At 38.5% G+C, this 22,000-nt stretch overlaps 1 long non-coding RNA gene across 1 annotated transcript; it reads right to left on the bottom strand.

Moving 5' to 3' along the window:
- Positions 1 to 8,610: 8,610 nt before the first annotated feature.
- On the bottom strand, positions 8,611 to 9,915 carry LOC131611971 (uncharacterized). The gene is made up of 3 exons (XR_009287252.1): positions 9,618 to 9,915; positions 9,300 to 9,456; positions 8,611 to 8,955 (listed from the first exon to the last, which is right to left on the bottom strand). It is a non-coding gene; the product is annotated as an uncharacterized LOC131611971 (long non-coding RNA).
- Positions 9,916 to 22,000: the final 12,085 nt, after the last annotated feature.

Genomic DNA, 22,000 nt, shown 5'->3' with positions numbered 1-22,000 from the left:
CATATTCTCCATTGCAAGTGGCTTGAGTGTTTACTGTTTCTGTTTCTTTCTTATCTTGCTCTAATGAAACTTTATTTGTTTTATTTCTTGGTTCTTAGAATGAAAAAGAAAATGAATGCTATCTTTTCTTTATAATAATGATAATGGTGATGATATTTGAAAGGTCACTCTCTCCTCTAGCATGGGCTGTACCGAAAATCAATGGAGTAGATAAGAGAGGAATCTTTTTTCTACTTTTGTTTTCAAAACCTGACACACCCATGGCTTTAATGTACCATTATTATAGCTTTTATTGACTTTTTCTTCTTCTTTGAAAATTGATGGTACCTTTTGCTGTGCAAGAAGAAAAAGTTGTTTTAAAATTTGAAGTTCTTTTCTTCCCCTTTTCGTGATGTGCGCCGATTTGCTGATTAAGTGACAAGTGGCCATCGGAGCCACTTGTCCTCACCTGAGAAGATGATACAAAAGTTGATTCTCTATTTTCCTGCCTACTGTATTTACAGTGTACTTAAGATCTGGACCTTCCGATGTCAATACTGTGTTGAAGTTGACTAGATCAGATGGCTGAGATTATTGTGTTTTATTTTAATTAGTTTCCAACTTTAGAAATTCATATTAATTTCGTTTTTAGTCCAAAAATTATGAAAAAAATCACAAAAAATATGTCTCACTATTTTATACCTTGTTTTTATTATTAGCTTATTATGTTATTTTTGCTCTTTTTCTTCATCTATCTTTCATTTTCTTTCTTTGTCCCGAATCGATAAAAGAGCAAAATGAGAGGAAGTCGTATGTGGTTGACTTGAGTCCGAATTCATCCTTCCTCCATTATCATTATATGTCTTATTATTTTATTTTTTTTGTTTTTTACCTTGTGTTTTCTTTTTATATATTAGTTTCTTATTTTATTTTTGTTCTTTCTTCTTCATCTATCCTTCTTTTTTTCTTTGTCCCGAATCGATAAAAGATTAAAAATGAAAAGGAAGTTGTATGTGGTTGATTTAAATCCGAATTCATCCTTCCTCCATTATTAATCTTTATTTACTAACTTTGATAACATACTTGACAAGTTTCAAGATGGTTATCTTTAACAACTAACGACTAATTTTAATTTCCGCATTTTTATTATATTGTCCTTTATATTTACCGCTCTTATACTCATCATATCATCATATTTACTTTCTGCTATTTTTATTTTGTCCATTTGGACGTCATATTTATTCTCCGCTATTTTTCTTTTGTCCACTTGGACTATACTTTACTTTTATGCTAAAACATTAATAAACAAGATGAAACCTAAAAAACACTTAAGGACCAATGGACTGTGTATCATTATTTGACTGTTATCTTGCTTGTTATTTTGTCTGGTTGGATTGCTGTTGTGATGTGTGTAGGTATCTCCTCGAAAAGTCTTTGAAGGTTAATTCCAAAGCACTAAGATAAGGATTTCGCCCATTTGCAACCGTTACTCTGTCCGATTTCTGTCAGAAACTTATGTGATTCTTCGAAGATTTGCAAGTTCATTTTGGTCCCTAAGTGGTAATTTTGGTTTTGTGTGGGTAGTCCAAAGGATGGGAATTCTTCCTTGACTCAATGTGTCAAGTGTCGACTTCTTATTTTGGTCAGATCATTTTTCCCTAAACTTTTATTTTCTCGCACTAGGATAGCCTCTTCATCTCCTCCCACTTCTTAAATTTTCAAAGTCTCCTCTCTTTTTCTAAAAAACTTCTTATGTTTGAAATCCTTTTTAAAATCTTCTTTAAAAAACTATATTTAGCCTCTGTTGGCATTTTCTTTCAAAAAGTAAGCACAATTAATCATTGTCATTAGTTGCGATGCCCCACGATTTTAATATTGATTGACACGACGAAATCTTTTCCACGTGAGAGAGCTAGTGGCATACTTGTCGATTTTTATCCGAGTTGGCGCCCTTCTCTCATTAGTGACGCAAAGAATTCGTTCGTTCTCATGTTTAAAATCAATGGCTGAGTATTCGCCCCGACGATGGTAAATGTGCTTATTCCTTTTAAAACGTTTTTCCCTTTTAAAAGCGGAACTACATTAGCTCTGACTTCTCCATTGCACCGAGGAGGTATGTAGGCACAAGATATAATGTCTTGCCGAGCTTATTTTAAAAATCAAACAAACCCTTTTCTTTTCGCACACAACATTTTTTTATAAACACAGATTTTCAAAAAGGTTCCTGTGGAGTACCACAGATATGAGGGGTGCTTAAAACCTTCCCCTTGTATAATCAACACCCGTTCCTAAGATCTCTTTTTGTTTTAAAAACAAACTTTGGGTTTTTTCGTTCTTTTCCCATTTCCTTTGGAAACAATAAAGCGCGGTGGCGACTTTCACTGAAATATTGAGTCGAGTCAATTTATGGCTTTGATCTCAGATTTTCCCCGCTACAGAAAAATGGCGACTTCACTGGGGAACCAATTTTAAGTGTGTTAAGCCTATTTTTGTTTATCTGTGTGTTTTTGTCTGTATATATTATTGATGTGTGCTTTGTTTGTTTTTTTTCTTTTTGGTGCTCGGTGGTTCCTCTGTGATGAGACAAAGTCCTAACCCGGACTTTGGTGAGCAACTTGAGATAGGAGGTGGTATGACCAATAGTTGCATGTCAGGAGCGATCCTTAACATGAGCATCATATGGTGGAACCCCAATCAGTGGAGGCCTCATGGAAGGTAGTAGATGTTGTTACGAGCTATCGTAGGAACGCTATTACTTTCAATAGTGAGTGTCCGTAGAAGCTGAATGGCCTAGAACCTTTTTAACCCATCTAAGCCTTTTTAGGATGTAGCGCAGAAACAAGGTCAAGTACCAATTTGAGCTTGTTGTCATGCGATGCTACGCTCAGACGAGGTCTTTTTAGGCATATTATTGGCGCCCATGAGCAATTGTGCGTGCCGGTAGTATCCGATAGAAGATTGAAAACTCTGGGAACCTTTGTAGAACCCGTTCGGCAGGTACAAAATTCCCTAGTACATACCTTTGTGGGTGGTTCTTAACCTTGACTCCATGCTTGTGACGTCGAACCTTTGAACCTTGTTTGTGTGATTTTATGTGCCTTTGTGTGCTCTTGATTGTGGTTGATGCATAAACCATGCATTCATGCATCCATGAAAACTCTTTTTCTTATGATTTTCAAGGAACTTAGAGGTCTTTCCTTGTAAACATCATAAGTTTCATCAAACTCAATGGATCTTAGGTGTTGATGGGGTGAAAACTCTAATCCACCAAAATGGATGATTGATTTTGATGATAACTTGATCGATACTTTGATCCAATGCTGGAGTGTTTACAATTTAATATCTTATGTTCTTTGAAACTCAAAAATAAAAAATACAAACCATTTTCATTTTCATTTCATGCATCATTCTGCATTTTGGTCTTGTCTTCAAGAGGATTCCAGAAGCCTTATTCAGTGTTCCTCATACAGAATCAAGCTGTCTCACCGGTATAACACTCGAGCTAGTTACAAAAAGAAGATGGAAGGACTCGAGCAAGAGAACCGAGAGCTACGTGAAGAGGTTGTTACTTTGAGGTCTGGAGTGGAGCGTCTCACCGCTCTAGTCGAGACACTATTGGCTGCTCAGAATCAGAATCAGGTCCCTCCTCCTTCCAATTCTCAAGCTCAAGGTCAGCCGCAAGGTCAAACTACTGTGATTTCTGAGATTGTTTCTGCGACAATTCCTACAATCCCAACTGTCGGTGCTACTCAACAATTTATGCCCAATGGGTATCCTTGGGGCACGCCTGAAGGCTATTTGTCTACTCCTGAAATGACTCGTCCTCTGACTCCTATCATGGTCACTACACCTCCTTTTGTTCATACTAATCCTTTTGTTCCTGAGCCCATTTATCATAATGATGCACCGAGTGAGAGTGTTGGCATCTACGATAGAATGGATGGTTTTCAAGATCAGTTTGAAGAATTGCAGAAAGAGATGAAAGCCCTTCGTGGGAAGGAATTGTTTGGGAAGAATGTGCATGATCTTTGTCTTGTTCCCAATGTGAAAGTACCTGCTAAATTCAAGTTACCGGAATTTGAGAAGTATAAGGGAAATTCCTGTCCTCAGGCACATTTAGTGATGTATGTAAGAAAGATGTCCACCCACACTGATGATCAACGTCTGTTGATCCATTATTTCCAAGATAGTTTGACTGGAGCTGCTTCTAGATGGTATATGGGCCTTGATAGCACCCATATTCGCACTTTCAATGATTTAGCTGAAGCCTTTGTTAAGCAATACAAGTACAATGTGGACATGGCTCCTGATCGAGATCAACTGAGAGCTATGATGCAGAAAGAAAAAGAATCATTTAAGGAATATGCTCAGAGATGGCGTGAAGTAGCCGCCCAAGTAATTCCTCCGATGGAAGAGAAGGAGATGACTAAGATTTTCTTGAAGACTCTTAGCCAATTTTACTATGAAAAGATGATTGCAAGTGCTCCCGTTGATTTCACTGAGATGGTGGGAATGGGCGTAAGATTAGAAGAAGCTGTGAGAGAGGGTCGTTTAACTAGAGGTGATAGTTCATCTAGTGGGGCGATGAGGTATGGTTCTAATTCGACTTTTCATAAGAAGAAAGAGAACGAGACTAATGCTGTGTCGGATGACAGAAGAAGACATCGTCGTAGGCCTCAGAATTTTGATCAACGTTATGTGGCTGATGTTGCTCCTGTGACTAGGGCTCCACAAGTTCAAGTTCCTCAACCCCAGGCTGCTAACCAAAATCAAAATCGTCCTGCAAGGAGTAGGACTCAATTTGATCCTATTCCCATGACTTACACTGAGTTGTATCCTTCATTGGTTCGGAAAGGGCTGATTACAACAAGGGCTTTAAACCCTCCAAATCCTCTTCCAGATGATTTTAGATCTGATCTCCGTTGTGCATTCCATCAAGATGCTGCTGTCCATGATTTGGAAAGTTGTTATCCACTGAAGGCTAGAGTGCAAGAGTTGATTAAGGCAAATATGCTTTCTTTCAGGGATGTTGGTCCCAATGCTGTCACTAATCCTGTTTCAGACCAGAGTGGCTGAAGGCGGAGAAAGGAAATTATCTCCCTAAAGCCAATGTTTCTAACAAGACAGCTTATCCTTGTCATTGATTAGTCACTAGGCCTTGTTACTTTGTTGTTTGAACTTCCTTTATTGTACTGTTTGCTTTTAGACTTTGTTTGTTTCTGAATGGTGATTTTAATGAAATGAGCATTACATATTTTGAATTCACCCATTATGTTTATACCTTATTTTCAAAACTTCCCTTCCATATATTTTCTCTATCAAACTTGTGTTTTATGCAAAGATGGTAGGGAGAATGATGACAACTAGATACCCAAGTTGTTGAACTGTATGCTTTCAAATAAAACTTTGTTGATGATGTACAGGCATTGTTTCAATTCCCAAACACTGGAGAAATAAGGAAGTTAATCTCTCGTCAACCCCTTTGAGCCTTGAAGTTGGGAGTTTCTTTCTGTATGAAAAAACCCGCATTTTTAACCTGGGGCAGGGTAGTTCTCAGTTGATTTGACCATGCATTCTATTTCAATATAATCATTCAATACGCCTTTCAATAAAGGTTTCAATCACAAGCGTTTCTCCGCACACATCAAAGAAGTGTTGGAGATGTCAATTAAAAGCCAATGATGGTTCATCAATCATTAAGCAAGGCAGTCACTATATTTCCAAAAAACAAAAAAAAAAAAAAAAAAAAAAAAAGAGAATCCAAGAAAAGCCTGCTAAGTCAACACCAAAAAAAAAAAAAAAAATGAAATGACTTAGGCAAAATAAAGGCATCCCGCTGACTGTAAATTAAAAAATAAACAGTTCAGGCAAAAGTTAGGGATACCAAAATATAAAAAATAAAAAAAGAGAAGTCTATCAAGTCCTCAAACAACAAAATGTTGCGAAAATCCAAAAGGAAGAAGTGACTGTCATCTCAAAGTTCTCTTTGTTTGTGAACTATCGTCATTACCAAATGTGCAATCCCATAAGTCTTTTGGAACCTGAACGCATAGTTTGAGTCAACTGAGTGTAGGACTGGAGATCATCACGAAGATGGGGTGGGTACAATTAAATGTTGAGCCTTATATCCTTTGTTTTTGAAACCGTGAACCTGACCTCGTTACAACCTTTAAAAGACCTAATTGAAGCAAGGTTTATTTTGAAAGCATACTACAACAAGGTTGCGTAAACTGACTCCCAAAAGATTTGCCAATCATTTGTTTTGATATCCTGACTTTTCTTTATCTTTCATTCTGAATGTCTTAACCTTTGTGTTTTGACCATTGATTTCATTTGCTATACATCAATAACATCTTTCCTATAATAATTTTGATTTCTAAAATATGTTTTGAGCATTGCATTAAAATTACCATTCTTGAATGAACATTTTACTTGCAAGTAAGCACTCATCTTTCAGGAAGTTTTAACAGTCGAGAAACTTGATCAATGTTTCTATCAGGGGCACCTTACTTTCAGATCCTGTTTGTTTCAGATGTTCAGTTCAAGATGTGTTGATCAGAATATCCTTTCAAGACTTATACTGGGGCAAGTCTTTTTAACAGTTATTTCAAGGACTAAAGCCATGATTAGCTCATCTCCAACACAGTTCAACCAAAGCAATGATCAGTTAACTTACTGCAATTAGTGAATCAGGGGCAATCTTCTCAAGCAATCCCCAACTGCAGTTTAACAGACCTTCTCAAAGGATCGTCAATTTTATACATTTGCCAGAGTGACCAAACATGCTCAAGCATCTTCTAGAACAGAGTTGGCAGAATTTTCGTGTTGAGGAATCAGAGTTTCGATCTTACCTCACAAAAGAGTCTATCTCAGCTGTCATTGACAATTGTATTGCATAAATCATTCATCATGCATAAAGAAATTCAATATCATGCATAGAAATAAATTTCATGTTCATCTTCCGAGGTCCTGTTGCTATCGACATGTTACCTTGAGATCAAAGTCCAACTTATTTGGCACCTACCAAAACAGATTTATCCATTTGGTTCATGTGTCTCTTTTTCTGATGCTTTACCAGATATTCACTTTGTTGTTCTGGTGTTCTCCCAGAACCCATTTTATCCGATGTTTTCCCGGATATGGCTCTGTTCTTCTAATGTTCTTCTAGAAGTTTGTTTTGTCTATCTGACGCTCTTCCGGATATGACTATGTATCTGACGCTTTTCCGGATATGCCTCTGATCATTCTAATGCTTTTCTAGAATATTATCTTGTTCCTATACATTCAATGCTTTTCTGAATGTCATGGATGCTTTCTTAAGATCTTCGGTTGCATTCAATGCTTTTCTGAATGACTACTCAGATTTTATATTTTGTTTCCACATCCAATGTTCTTCTGGATGTCTCTGATGTATTTCCGGGTTATGGGTATCCTTTGCGTTCAATGCTTTTCTGAATGTCTTTGGTTGTCTCCGATGTTTCCAGAGTTTGGACCCCTTTACCATCCAATGCTTTTCTGGATGTGTTTTCCAAAGTTCATTTAATGCTCTTCTGAATGACTTTGATGATTTGTTCTAGAGTTTTATTCAATGTTTTTCTGAATATCTCTAATGTTTATTTCTCGTACACCCAACGCTTTTCTGGATGTGCCTGATTCTTTTCCAAAGTTCATTCAATGTTGTTCTGAATGTCTTTGACATTGCTTTCCAGAGTTTATTCAATATCTCTGATGTGTGGTTCCCGTACATTCAATGCTATTCTGGATGTGTCTGGTTCTTTTCCAAAGTTTGTTCAATACTGCCTTTTAATATCATTTTCTACCTTCAGTAAAAGTCGGTAGTTCACCTTCAGTAAAAGTTGGTGTATTCTTTCATCTCTAGTGGAAGATGATGCTTTAACCTCCTGGTGTGAAATATTTTCCCCAGTGAAATTTCTTTTCCCAGCAAAGTCTCGTTCCCCCAGTGGAATCTGTTTCCTTTCCCTAGTGGTGTCTTGTTTCCCTCTCATGGAAGTCATGTGCATTACATTCATAATCATAAGCATTGCATGGCATCTTAGGGTCAAAATTGTGTATTCTGTATTTAAGTCTCTTCAATCACGTCGAGACGAAGATTTCAATCTTCATATCTCCGGATAGAAGAAACTTAAATAGGGGCATCTGTCATACCCCAATTTTTGACCCTAAGATCCCGCGTCTCAAAGTTCTGCGTAAATCACATCAAGATCATTTATGAGGTTCTCTAGTGCCTATTTCTTTTCTAGCTCACCTTCAGGGGAATCACCAAGCACCTCTTTGTTCGTTCTTTATTATTTATTTCTATTATGTTTCACTAACCATTAATCAAATTCAAAAAAAAAATATATGTCTTATTTATCTTGTTTTCTTTATCAGTTAGGGTTTCAGGTCAAGAAGTTGAGGTGATATTTCTAATCAGGGCTCAGAGGTTTGAATTGTGGTGATGCTTGTCAAATGGTTAAAATTGATTCAAGAGCAATAAGGATCAATGAAATGAGTATTTGTTTTGTTCAATTCATGTTGAAGGAAGCATGTGGGAGAAATATTTAGAATTCAAGATACAAGTTTAGGTCCATTCATGAGAATTTCTTCAAGTGAGAACTTAAGAGAATCATCTTCATGCAACATTGTTCCAAATTCACATTTCAAGTTCCACATCGTACAAATGTAGTTCAAATGCCATTCAATGATATGAATTTTTTCGAATGAACTTCAAAGTCCACCTTTTATACTACAAGAACAATTCAATGTTTTTTTCTAATGACTAATTGAACTACAAGAATATTCAAGGATTCTACACTAATTTTCTCCATGTTGCAAGCTTTTCCACCAATTTTCCAAAGATCAATTTCTCGATTTCATCTTCCTAGATCCTTCTGATGGTTGTGATTCGAACTCACCGTTTTTTTTCTCAAGCTACACGCAACACAACAATTCACCACTTTCTTCAACAAAGGTTTTCTCCATGTCCATCAATAAACATGCATCACAAGAAATAAATAGAAATTAGTAACAACAACAAATCCACAAAAGTCAGGCCCAAGTTTAATATGATTTGGTATCACAAAGTTACAATAAAAAAAGAGTGAGAGATTGGACTAAAAAAAGGATTTTCGGGTGGGCTTCTTGCAGTCGAGTTCACACATTATTTTTATCAGAAGTTTCCGACTCAAGAGCAATAAATCTGAGCCCAAACAATTTCCTACTCAAAGCTTAGGATTTTACACTATATAAAGATTGATTGAGTCTGACACAGGGGACCTTTTTTGCCCAGAACTTTTCAGAACAAACTCAGAAAAAATCACCTGAGTTCAAAACTCTCTCGCCGGAATTCTAAAACTCCTCGCCGGAACTTCAAACCACCGTACCGGAATTTCAAACCACCACTGTTTCTTCACTTCTTCATTCCAAAAGGTTGAGAATGAGCCTCTGATAACGATTCCATCCTTTGATTGCTAATTCCTGTGATATTTACTTGAGTTTAGAACAAAAATCACAAGCACTTTCTCTTTAGATCTGTGCTTGTGAATTTATTTTCTGATAAAACTAACCTCGGATTTGAAACGAGGAGATGAAACCGAGTGAGATGATGTAAAAAAAATTTGAGTTCTGAAAACTTTTACCTCCGACCACCGTGCCGGCGAAGCTCCGGCCGCCGTGAAGCTTCGGCTGAGCCACCGTGAGTCTTCATATTCTCCATTGCAAGTGGCTTGAGTGTTTACTGTTTCTGTTTCTTTCTTATCTTGCTCTAATGAAACTTTATTTGTTTTATTTCTTGGTTCTTAGAATGAAAAAGAAAATGAATGCTATCTTTTCTTTATAATAATGATAATGGTGATGATATTTGAAAGGTCACTCTCTCCTCTAGCATGGGCTGTACCGAAAATCAATGGAGTAGATAAGAGAGGAATCTTTTTTCTACTTTTGTTTTCAAAACCTGACACACCCATGGCTTTAATGTACCATTATTATAGCTTTTATTGACTTTTTCTTCTTCTTTGAAAATTGATGGTACCTTTTGCTGTGCAAGAAGAAAAAGTTGTTTTAAAATTTGAAGTTCTTTTCTTCCCCTTTTCGTGATGTGCGCCGATTTGCTGATTAAGTGACAAGTGGCCATCGGAGCCACTTGTCCTCACCTGAGAAGATGATACAAAAGTTGATTCTCTATTTTCCTGCCTACTGTATTTACAGTGTACTTAAGATCTGGACCTTCCGATGTCAATACTGTGTTGAAGTTGACTAGATCAGATGGCTGAGATTATTGTGTTTTATTTTAATTAGTTTCCAACTTTAGAAATTCATATTAATTTCGTTTTTAGTCCAAAAATTATGAAAAAAATCACAAAAAATATGTCTCACTATTTTATACCTTGTTTTTATTATTAGCTTATTATGTTATTTTTGCTCTTTTTCTTCATCTATCTTTCATTTTCTTTCTTTGTCCCGAATCGATAAAAGAGCAAAATGAGAGGAAGTCGTATGTGGTTGACTTGAGTCCGAATTCATCCTTCCTCCATTATCATTATATGTCTTATTATTTTATTTTTTTTGTTTTTTACCTTGTGTTTTCTTTTTATATATTAGTTTCTTATTTTATTTTTGTTCTTTCTTCTTCATCTATCCTTCTTTTTTTCTTTGTCCCGAATCGATAAAAGATTAAAAATGAAAAGGAAGTTGTATGTGGTTGATTTAAATCCGAATTCATCCTTCCTCCATTATTAATCTTTATTTACTAACTTTGATAACATACTTGACAAGTTTCAAGATGGTTATCTTTAACAACTAACGACTAATTTTAATTTCCGCATTTTTATTATATTGTCCTTTATATTTACCGCTCTTATACTCATCATATCATCATATTTACTTTCTGCTATTTTTATTTTGTCCATTTGGACGTCATATTTATTCTCCGCTATTTTTCTTTTGTCCACTTGGACTATACTTTACTTTTATGCTAAAACATTAATAAACAAGATGAAACCTAAAAAACACTTAAGGACCAATGGACTGTGTATCATTATTTGACTGTTATCTTGCTTGTTATTTTGTCTGGTTGGATTGCTGTTGTGATGTGTGTAGGTATCTCCTCGAAAAGTCTTTGAAGGTTAATTCCAAAGCACTAAGATAAGGATTTCGCCCATTTGCAACCGTTACTCTGTCCGATTTCTGTCAGAAACTTATGTGATTCTTCGAAGATTTGCAAGTTCATTTTGGTCCCTAAGTGGTAATTTTGGTTTTGTGTGGGTAGTCCAAAGGATGGGAATTCTTCCTTGACTCAATGTGTCAAGTGTCGACTTCTTATTTTGGTCAGATCATTTTTCCCTAAACTTTTATTTTCTCGCACTAGGATAGCCTCTTCATCTCCTCCCACTTCTTAAATTTTCAAAGTCTCCTCTCTTTTTCTAAAAAACTTCTTATGTTTGAAATCCTTTTTAAAATCTTCTTTAAAAAACTATATTTAGCCTCTGTTGGCATTTTCTTTCAAAAAGTAAGCACAATTAATCATTGTCATTAGTTGCGATGCCCCACGATTTTAATATTGATTGACACGACGAAATCTTTTCCACGTGAGAGAGCTAGTGGCATACTTGTCGATTTTTATCCGAGTTGGCGCCCTTCTCTCATTAGTGACGCAAAGAATTCGTTCGTTCTCATGTTTAAAATCAATGGCTGAGTATTCGCCCCGACGATGGTAAATGTGCTTATTCCTTTTAAAACGTTTTTCCCTTTTAAAAGCGGAACTACATTAGCTCTGACTTCTCCATTGCACCGAGGAGGTATGTAGGCACAAGATATAATGTCTTGCCGAGCTTATTTTAAAAATCAAACAAACCCTTTTCTTTTCGCACACAACATTTTTTTATAAACACAGATTTTCAAAAAGGTTCCTGTGGAGTACCACAGATATGAGGGGTGCTTAAAACCTTCCCCTTGTATAATCAACACCCGTTCCTAAGATCTCTTTTTGTTTTAAAAACAAACTTTGGGTTTTTTCGTTCTTTTCCCATTTCCTTTGGAAACAATAAAGCGCGGTGGCGACTTTCACTGAAATATTGAGTCGAGTCAATTTATGGCTTTGATCTCAGATTTTCCCCGCTACAGCCCCTATTTAAGTTTCTTCAACCTGAGATATGAAGATTGAAAATCTTCGTTTTGATAGGGTGGAAGAGACTTAAATATCAGAAGACGCGAATTTTGGACCTAAGATACCAAAATTGCGAGTGATGCAAGGATATCTCTACCGAGGGGATATCAAGAACTGACTCCGCTGGGGAAAAGAGATTGGGAAGGATGTCTCAATCCGTTTTAGGAAGAGAATCCGTTTTTTCTTTTCGGGAAAGCAAATGTATGCTTCACCGGGGATTGATAGCTTTGTAAGAAAAGCGTACCTATCGACATTATCAACTATCAGCATGGGGATAGACTTGTTTAATAATGCGAAGGTGAAAGGTATGAAACTGTGTTACCGACTATCAGCATGGTGATAGACTTGACATGGTAAAAAGAGTTTCAACGGTTCGGTTAATATTATCGACTATCAGCATGGTGATAGACATGTTTAATAATATAACCTGAACAAAAAGGTTACCGACTACCAGCCTCGTGATAGTGGTTCTGAAGACATGATCAATTATCAGTCGAGTGATAAAATGATTCTGGAGACTTTGTTAGGGAAATTACCGGTTATTCAGCCTTGTGAACAGTAATAAGGCCCTGATTGTCAAATGGTCTTCATGATTGATTTCCTTAAGAGGAAAAAGTCTTTTGGAAGAGACATAAGCTGCTCAGATGATGAGGCTATTGCTTATTGTCTATTTTTCACGACTCTATTTGGGGAATCGGAATTTGAATCTCTTGGTAAAGTCAGGGTTCTATCCATGAATGAATTGGAAAGAAATAGTCAAACAAGACTTTGTACCCAATGAGGGATGAACTCAACTGGGATTTTCTCCTTTGTTTTGAGAAGAGAAACTAAAGCAACCTTCTTCCACGAGGAATGATCTCAGTGGGGAACTGGAGAAAGAAGATGTTCTTTCTGCTTATGGGTGACAACCTACTGGAGAGATGACACGCCCGTACCTGTTTCTTTTTTCTTTTTTTTTCTTCTTTTTTTTGGGATAGATATATCTTGAACAAGTGATTTTAAAGAAGACATTGAAAAATGCAATGATGCATAAATGATGCAAATATGTATGAATGATGAATGTCATGAATGTCGCATGCATGCTAACAATACTGACAGACAAAGAAGTATACTGGAAAGGGACCGACGTCGCAATACAACCAGATACTTGGCAAATGTTCTTCAACAAGGTGTAGATAACATGGGTGATGAATGGTGCTGCATGCTTTAAACTTCTCTGGGGAAGATGAGCATCCTTTTTTATTGAGATGGAAGAACCTCTTTACTGGAGATAGAAAAATCTTCGTTACTGGGGATAAAAGACCTTCTTCACTGGGGATAGAAGAGCTCTTCCTATCATAATCTTTGATTCATCCTATGGAGATAGCTGTTGATGTTCCTTCTGTTGTTCACAACTCAAAGGAAAGTTTCGCTTTTATTTTGAAAAAGTGAAGTAAATTCATTTAAAACTTCTTTTTTCTTTTTTTCAAAAGTGAATAACACAATTAAAGCGTCATTTTGCAAGCTAAAAGAAATTAGAGATTGCAAACAAATGGGCACAAGGCTCAAATTTATTTAATAGGATGGAAATCAGCTAAAGGCGTGATTCCATAGAGTATTTACAAAAGTTGGAAATGGTAATTATGCAGAAAAGGCTACATTGAAAGCAATAACCACTATTCCCCCTAACAACTTTGAGTTCCAACTGTGCTTGTTGCTTCAGATTGGCGATGATTTGATCGAAGATCCTTTGATGAAAAAGACTCCTCAGGTGACGAAGTATGGACTGACGCAATTACTTTGTCATAAATCCTTAATTTTTGCCTAGATTGCCCTTTCAGGTTTTCAATCTACCAGGATGAATTTTTTTTCTGTTTATTGTCTCTAATTTTTGCCTGGACCGCCCTTTCGGGTTTTCAGTCCACCGAGACGCTCATTTTTGCCTAAGTCGCCCTTTGCGGGTTTTCAACTTACCGAGCTGTTTTTTTTTTGTTCTTTTTTAGACAAAGTATTTCTTGACTGCATCAGCATTCACAGGATGCGGTAGTTCATCACCATCCATGGTTGCAAGAGTCATGGCGCCGCCAGAAAATGTTCTTTTGACAACATACGGGCCTTCGTAATTAGGAGACCATTTGCCCCTAGAATCTGGTTGAAAAGACAAGATCTTTTTAAGCACGAGGTCGCCTTCTCGAAATTCACGAGGTCGAACCTTTTTGTTGAAGGCTTGTTTCATCCTTGCTTGGTATAACTGTCCATGGCATAGAGCAGTCATACGTTTCTCTTCGATTAAGTTCAACTGATCATATCTGCTTTGACACCATTCAGCCTCTGATAACTTAGTCTCCATGAGGACTCTCATTGATGGGATTTCAACTTCTACGGGGAGCACAGCTTCCATGCCGTATACTAGAGAAAAGGGAGTTGCCACTGTTGAAGTACGCACTGAAGTACGGTACCCATGTAAAGCAAATGGCAGCATTTCATGCCAGTCTTTGTAAGTGACGACCATTTTCTGGACGATCTTCTTAATGTTCTTGTTAGCGGCTTCAACGGCGCCGTTCATTTTTGGTCTGTAAGGAGAAGAGTTATGATGCTCAATCTTGAATTCCTCACATAATTCTTTCATCATTTTGTTGTTCAAGTTTGAACCATTGTCAGTAATGATCTTGCTGGGAATACCATATCGGCAAATGATGTTGTTCTTGATAAACCTCACAACCACTTGTCTTGTAACATTGGCGTAAGATGCTGCTTCGACCCATTTGGTGAAGTAATCAATTGCTACCAAGATGAAACGATGACCGTTTGAAGCTTTCGGTTCGATCATTCCGATCATATCGATCCCCCACATGGAAAAAGGCCATGGAGATGAGAGAACGTTGAGTAGAGTCGGTGGCACATGGATCTTATCTGCGTAGATCTGGCACTTGTGACATCTCTTCACGTGTTTATAACAATCTGATTCCATTGTCAACCAATAGTATCCTGCTCTTAAGATTTTCTTGGACATTGCATGCCCGTTTGAATGAGTTCCAAAGGACCCTTCATGCACTTCATGCATTAACATGTCTGCTTCGTGTCTATCCACACATCTGAGCAAAACCATGTCGAAGTTTCTTTTGTATAGCACATCTCCGTTCAGGAAGAAACTGCCAGAAAGCCTCCTTAGAGTTTTCTTATCTTTGTTTAATGCCCCAAGTGGGTACTCTTGAGTTTGAAGGAAGCGTTTGATGTCGTGAAACCACGGTTTATCATCGATGACTGCTTCGGTTGCAAACACATAGGCGGGCCTTTCAAGGCGCGTAATTCTGACTGTAGGCATAACGTTCCAATGATTGACTTTGAACATGGAAGATAGAGTAGCCAAGGCGTCTGCCATTCGATTCTGATCTCGAGGTATATGATGCAATTCAACCTTGTTGAAGAAAGTCAACAGACGTCTTGCATAATCTCTGTAAGGAATCAAGCCAGGGTGGTAAGTTTCCCACTTGTCTTTGATTTGGTTGATCACGAGGGCTGAATCTCCATATATGTCCAGGATCTTGATCCTTAAGTCGATGGCTTCTTCGAGACCCATGATACAAGCTTCATATTCTGCGATGTTGTTGGTGCAATCAAATAGCAATCTGGCGGAGAATGGGATATGAGTACCCTTGGGAGTGATGATGATTGCCCCAATTCCATTGCCAAAAGCGTTTACTGCTCCATCGAAAATTAGGCCCCATCTTGATCCAGGCTCAGGACCTTCTTCAGGTAATGGTTCGTCACAATCTTTCATCTTCAAGTACAAGACATCTTCATCAGGAAAGTCAAACTTGAGAGATTGATATTCATTAATTGGTTGATGCGCCAAGTGATCGGCGAGAATGCTTCCTTTGACCGCCTTTTGAGCACGGTATTCAATGTCATACTCAGATAACAGCATTTGCCATCGGGCAATCCTTCCTGTTAAGGCAGGCTTTTCAAAGACATACTTGATCGGATCCATTTTGGAGATTAACCAAGTAGTATTGTTGATCATGTATTGGCGGAGACGCTTTGAAGCCCAAGCCAAAGCACAACATGTTTTTTCGAGCATGGAGTAACGAGACTCACAGTCTGTGAATTTCTTACTCAGGTAATAGATGGCATGCTCCTTCTTACCGGTTTCATCTTGCTGTCCAAGCATACAACCCATGGATTCTTCCAACACGGTGAGGTACATGATTAATGGTCTTCCTTCAACTGGAGGAATCAATATTGGTGGTTCTAACAGGTACTCTTTGATACTGTCGAACGCTTTCTGGCAATCTTCAGTCCATACAACCCCTTGATCTTTGCGGAGAAGCTTGAAAATTGGCCCACAAGTAGCAGTCATTTGAGAGATAAACCTGGAGATATAGTTTAATCGTCCGAGAAATCCTCTTACTTGCTTTTCAGTTTTTGGTGCAGGCATCTCTTGAATAGCTCTGACTTTGTCGGGATCTACTTCGATACCTCTTTGGCTGACAATGAAACCCAAGAGTTTTCCAGATCTAACCCCAAAAGTACATTTGTTAGGATTCAAGCGAAGCTGATATTTCCTTAATCGTTGAAACAACTTCAAAAGATATTCAATATGTTCTTCTTCTGTGCTGGACTTGGCTATCATGTCGTCCACATAAACTTCAATTTCTTTATGCATCATGTCATGAAAGAGAATAGTCATTGCCCTTTGGTAAGTTGCGCCTGCATTCTTTAATCCAAACGGCATCACTTTGTAGCAAAAGGTACCCCATGGGGTGATGAAAGATGTCTTCTCCATGTCTTCGGGAGCCATCGTGATCTAATTATAACCGGAGAACCCGTCCATGAAAGAAAAAACGTTGAACTTAGCGGTGTTATCAACCAACATGTCAATATGTGGTAATGGAAAGTCATCTTTTGGACTGGCTTTGTTCAAATCACGTAGTCAACACACATTCTGACTTTGCCATCTTTCTTTGGAACTGGAACTATGTTGGCTAACCATTGAGGATACTCAGAGGTGACTAGAAAACCTGCGTCGAGCTCCTTTTGAACTTCCACTTTGATCTTGTTAGCCATATCAGGGTGAGTCCTTCGCAATTTCTGCTTAACTGGCGGACATTCTGGCTTTAATGGCAAGTAATGCTGAACAATATTGGTATCCAACCCAGGCATGTCTTGGTAGGACCAGGCAAACACGTCAACATATTCTTTGAGAAGGTCTGTCAACTTACTCTTGATATCAGCATCAAGCAGCGATCCAATGGTCACTTCTTTTTTGTCTTCTTCAGAACCCAAGTTGATTTTTTCTAGAGGCTCTTTGTGAGGCAGAATGGCTCTTTCCTCGTGCTTAAGTAATCGAGAGATCTCGTCCGGGATCTCCTCTTCTTCCTCTTCTTCGGCTTCGAACACAGGAAACTCAAAGTTGGGAGAGGGCATAGGGTTATTGCATTCAATGGGTTTATCAATAGTAAATCTGCACATGTGATTTATATTTATTTCAGAAAATTTTATGAATGCAAGAGTGTATGCAGATTTTTTTTGAAAAAGTTTTTTTTCTTTATTTTGGTTTTTTAGGATTACCATTTCCAGAAAAAAAGCAAAAATAAAACATATAATGTAGGGAATTCAAAATGACGCTTTATTTATGATTCATTTTTGAAACAAAGCCCTAAACACAAACTCATTTGTCTTGGGCAGGACAAAGAGGGAAACGTTTAAAACAAGGCCCTATACACAAAGTTATTTGGGCGGAACATTTAAAAACAAAGCCCTATAAAACATCTCTCTGCTTTGGGCAAGGCAGGAGGTCAAAATAACAGTGAGGTGATTACTTTGAGCGGCGAACAACATTCGGAACGTCGACAGCTTTCCAGTAGCAACGAACTCCTCTATGTATTATGTATTCAGGAAAATTCCCCTCAGAATTATCTTCAGTATTGACATTGACCGCTGGTCGAGCAGGATTTGAAGGTCCTGGTTTGTCAACCTTGTTCTTTGTAGAATTGAAACGGTCTTCTTCTACTTCTTGAAGAGCATAAGATGAGTCACAATCCTCAGAATTTTCAGGATGTATTTCCCAGTCTTCAGGATGAAGAGACTCATTGTCAGCGACACTTTCTGAGTCAACTGCGGGGCCATCTTCCCCTTCATCTTCAAATATGGCATTTACGTGATAATAACCACCTTCAGGATTATAAACCTTGGCAGGTGCGTTGAAGCCGAAATCTTCAGTAATTTCAGGCTACTGAGAAAATTGACAGGGCTGATAAGCCTCTTCTGGTTGACTATTATATTCAAAGGAATCTCCCCATCCAGTTGGTTGGATATCTTCAATCGCAATCTTTGAACTTTCAGGTGCAGTATATTTCACCATATAATCAAATTTTCCACTTGGTTGTCCCAAGGTGTCCCAGATCTCTGCAGGAATAGGCTCAGTTTCTTTGCCTTTGGATTTTTGTGACGGAGGATATGGTTCTTCCTGAGATATGTATCCCGAGTCATTGAGATAACATTTCCATTCTTCTTCATCATCGGAGAGATCTTCTTCGATGCATTTTTCGATAAGGACATTAACCTCTTGAGGAATTGGGTTAAGGAACCCTCCACTATGGAACGTTTCTTTGATCGGACGAAGGGTTTCATCCTTCTTGGTGCAGTTTGAGAATGTTGGTGAACATCCGAGACCTGCTCTAGTTTCATTCTTGGTCGGGATCACAACTTGCCCCCAGCCAGTGGTAGTTCCATCTTTCACTACTTTTACTGCCTCTTTGTAAGAAGAGATTGACGCTTTCTTTTTGGAAGATTCGTCTTCTAAAGAGAGACCTTGGAACTGGGTTCCTTCCACATCATCAGCACCAATGAAAGAGAAATTGGATAAATGACTCACCATTAAGGCTTGTTCTCCACTTATCGTTACCAATTTTCCATTTGTTACAAACTTTAACTTTTCATGGAGCGTAGAAGTTACTACCCCTGCTTCATGGATCCATGGTCGTCCTAACAGACAGCTATAAGCAGCTTGAATGTCCATGACCTGGAAGGTGATTTGAAATGTATGGGGACCAATTGTCATGGGAAGGTTGACTTCGCCGATAACAGATTTTCGCGATCCATCAAATGCTTTGACAACTACACCACTGAACTTCATAGGCATTCCTTGGTAAGACAAACGAGCAAGAGTCGTCTTTGGCATCACATTCAAGGAAGATCCGGTGTCTACCAACACATTGGACAAAGAGTCTGACTGACAGTTCATAGAAATGTGTAGAGCAAGGTTGTGATTTCTACCCTCCTCGGGGAGTTCTTCATCACAGAAGCTTAAATTGTTGCAAGCTGTTATGTTAGCTATTATCCCATCAAAATGATCAACAGTCACATCATGATCGACAAAAGCTTGATCCAAGACTCTCATCAGGGCTTCCCTGTGGGCTTCAGAATTTAACAGCAATGAAAGTATTGAGATTTTTGAAGGAGTCTGCATAAGCTGATCCACAATCTTGTATTCACTTCTTTTGATAAGCTTCAAAATTTCGTCAAAGTCAGTATTGACATTGGTTCCACTGGATTGGCCAACATCAGTGTTTGTATTACTGATAGGAATTTCCACAGGATTCCCCACTGGTGTATCAACAGGATTTTGCCCGGTAGCAGAAGCAATAGGCTGCTTTGGAGGTAGTGGAGTGTACACACGTCCACTTCTTGTTACTCGACTCACATCAGCGATATTCACGACAGATGAAAGAGTAGGTAAAGGAACTTCTTGTCCATTCTTTATCATTATTGCATTGTAGTTGTATGGAACTGCCTTGTCAGAGTCATAAGGAACAGGTCCAGGTAGACAATTGATCAAAGGAGCGATAGGAACCTTCGGCTTGTTGTAGGTAACTTCTATGCGCTCAGGCATGTTGAAATGAGGAACGATGACGTTAACTTTAGGCATTTCCGAGTTGATATCTGAGACTAAAAGCTCATGCGGATAACATCCTATCATGTTAACTTCATTTTCATTCCTATTTCTGTAGATCTGAATAGTACCATTATCCAACAGAAGTTGGAGATCTCTTCTCACAATCGAACATCCGTGAGGATCTACACAACATATGCTGCAGGAACCGTAGTGATGCTGGCGAAAACTCGGCCCTCGACAGAGAGTAGCGTGCATTTGTACCAAATCTGCTCTTGAGAAGTTGATATTATAGACTCGATATGGACCAGGACATCCATATTCCATGTTTACAACATGCCCTCCATGATTGGGTAGCGGATTTGCTTGCACATTTGGATTCAAATTTCTGAAAGAGAGGAGATTAGATCTAACCAACCTCTGAACTTCATGTTTCAAAGCTATGCAATGCTCGAGATCATGGCCAGGCGCTCCTTGATGATAAGGGCATGAGACCTCAGCTTTGTACCACCACAGGAGTTTCTCAGGTACTGGTGGTGGTGCTTTAGTTTGAACAAGACCTCTTTCAATCAAAGCAGGGTACAATTCTGTGTAGGTCATTGGAATCGGATCAAACTGTGGAGCTCTTTGTACACGATTCTGATTATTGTTGAACTGTTGAGCCTGTTGTCGAGGCTGTTGTTGTTGAAACTGCGGAGTAAATCCCGGATTTGGTGCTGTGTTAACGACTGGTGCGATAGCAGCACTTTGTTGATGACGATTGACGTTTCCTCTTGGCTTTCCTTGGGATACCATGTCAACACTTTGTTCTTTCTTCTTTGGGAAACCACTTCCAAACTTTTTGGTTCCGCTTGAAGATCCACCTTCTTTAGTTAGACGTCCGGTTCGGACTCCTTCTTCTAGACGCATCCCCATGTTTACCATCTTGGTGAAATCACTTGGAGCACTAGCAATCATGCGTTCATAATAAAACGGACTGAGAGTATTCAAGAAGATCTTTGTCATCTCTTTCTCTTTTAACGGTGGATTAATCTGAGCAGCAGTTTCTCTCCATCGTTGGGCATATTCTTTGAAAGCTTCATGATCTTTCTGAGCCATGGATCGAAGCTGATCTCTGTCTGGAGCCATATCCGAGTTATACTTGTATTGTCGGACAAAGGCCTCACCTAGGTCGTTGAAAGTCCGAATATTGGTGCTATCCAAACCTGTGTACCACTTCAGTGCGGCACCAGTCAAACTGTCTTGAAAGTAATGGATAAGCAACTGATGATTATCTGCATAAGTAGACATCTTTCTAGCATACATCACAAGATGACTTTGTGGACAAGAACTACCTTTGTACTTCTCAAAGTCAGGGACCTTGAATTTAGCTGGTATTTGTACACTGGGAACCAAACATAGCTCCTGGGCATTCTTTCCAAACAAATCTTTGCCACGAATAACTTTGACTTCCAGTTGAATCTTGTTGAACTGTTCTTGGAGATCTTCCACAAGATTACGCTGATTTGTGCTATCACCTTGATCATGATAAATCTCATTGCCATCATAAGGAATAGTGTGAACCGTAGGGGTCGGAACTGTCATAGTGGGTTGAGAAAGTGCCATAGTGATTTGAGAAAAAGTTACCCCCTGATTTGGAGTAAACTGTGAACTTTGTGCAGCAGGCGCTTCAGTTGTGGATGTTTGAACCCCAGAGAAATTATGGCGGAAACCTGTACCAAAGCTGAAAGGCGTGCCCCAACCTTCTGGCATGGATAAAGATGGAATGCTGAATGCAACTGTAGAAACTGGAGTAGTGACTTCAGATGTTACCGTTGCTTGACTGTTGGGTGGCGGCGGCTGATTCTGTGCGGCCATTAAGGAGTCAACCAGAGTAGTGAGACTTTCCAACTTTTCCTGAAGGGTGGTCACCGTACCACGGAGCTCAATATTCTCTTGTTCAGAGTGTTCCATTACTCTTCTTCTGCTTGAACGAGTATTGTATC

Source organism: Vicia villosa, linkage group LG6 (genome assembly GCF_029867415.1).
Source record: "Vicia villosa cultivar HV-30 ecotype Madison, WI linkage group LG6, Vvil1.0, whole genome shotgun sequence".
Taxonomy (NCBI): domain Eukaryota; kingdom Viridiplantae; phylum Streptophyta; class Magnoliopsida; order Fabales; family Fabaceae; genus Vicia; species Vicia villosa.
Note: the sequence above shows the minus strand (reverse complement) of the source record. Positions and strands in the feature narration are given on the sequence as shown.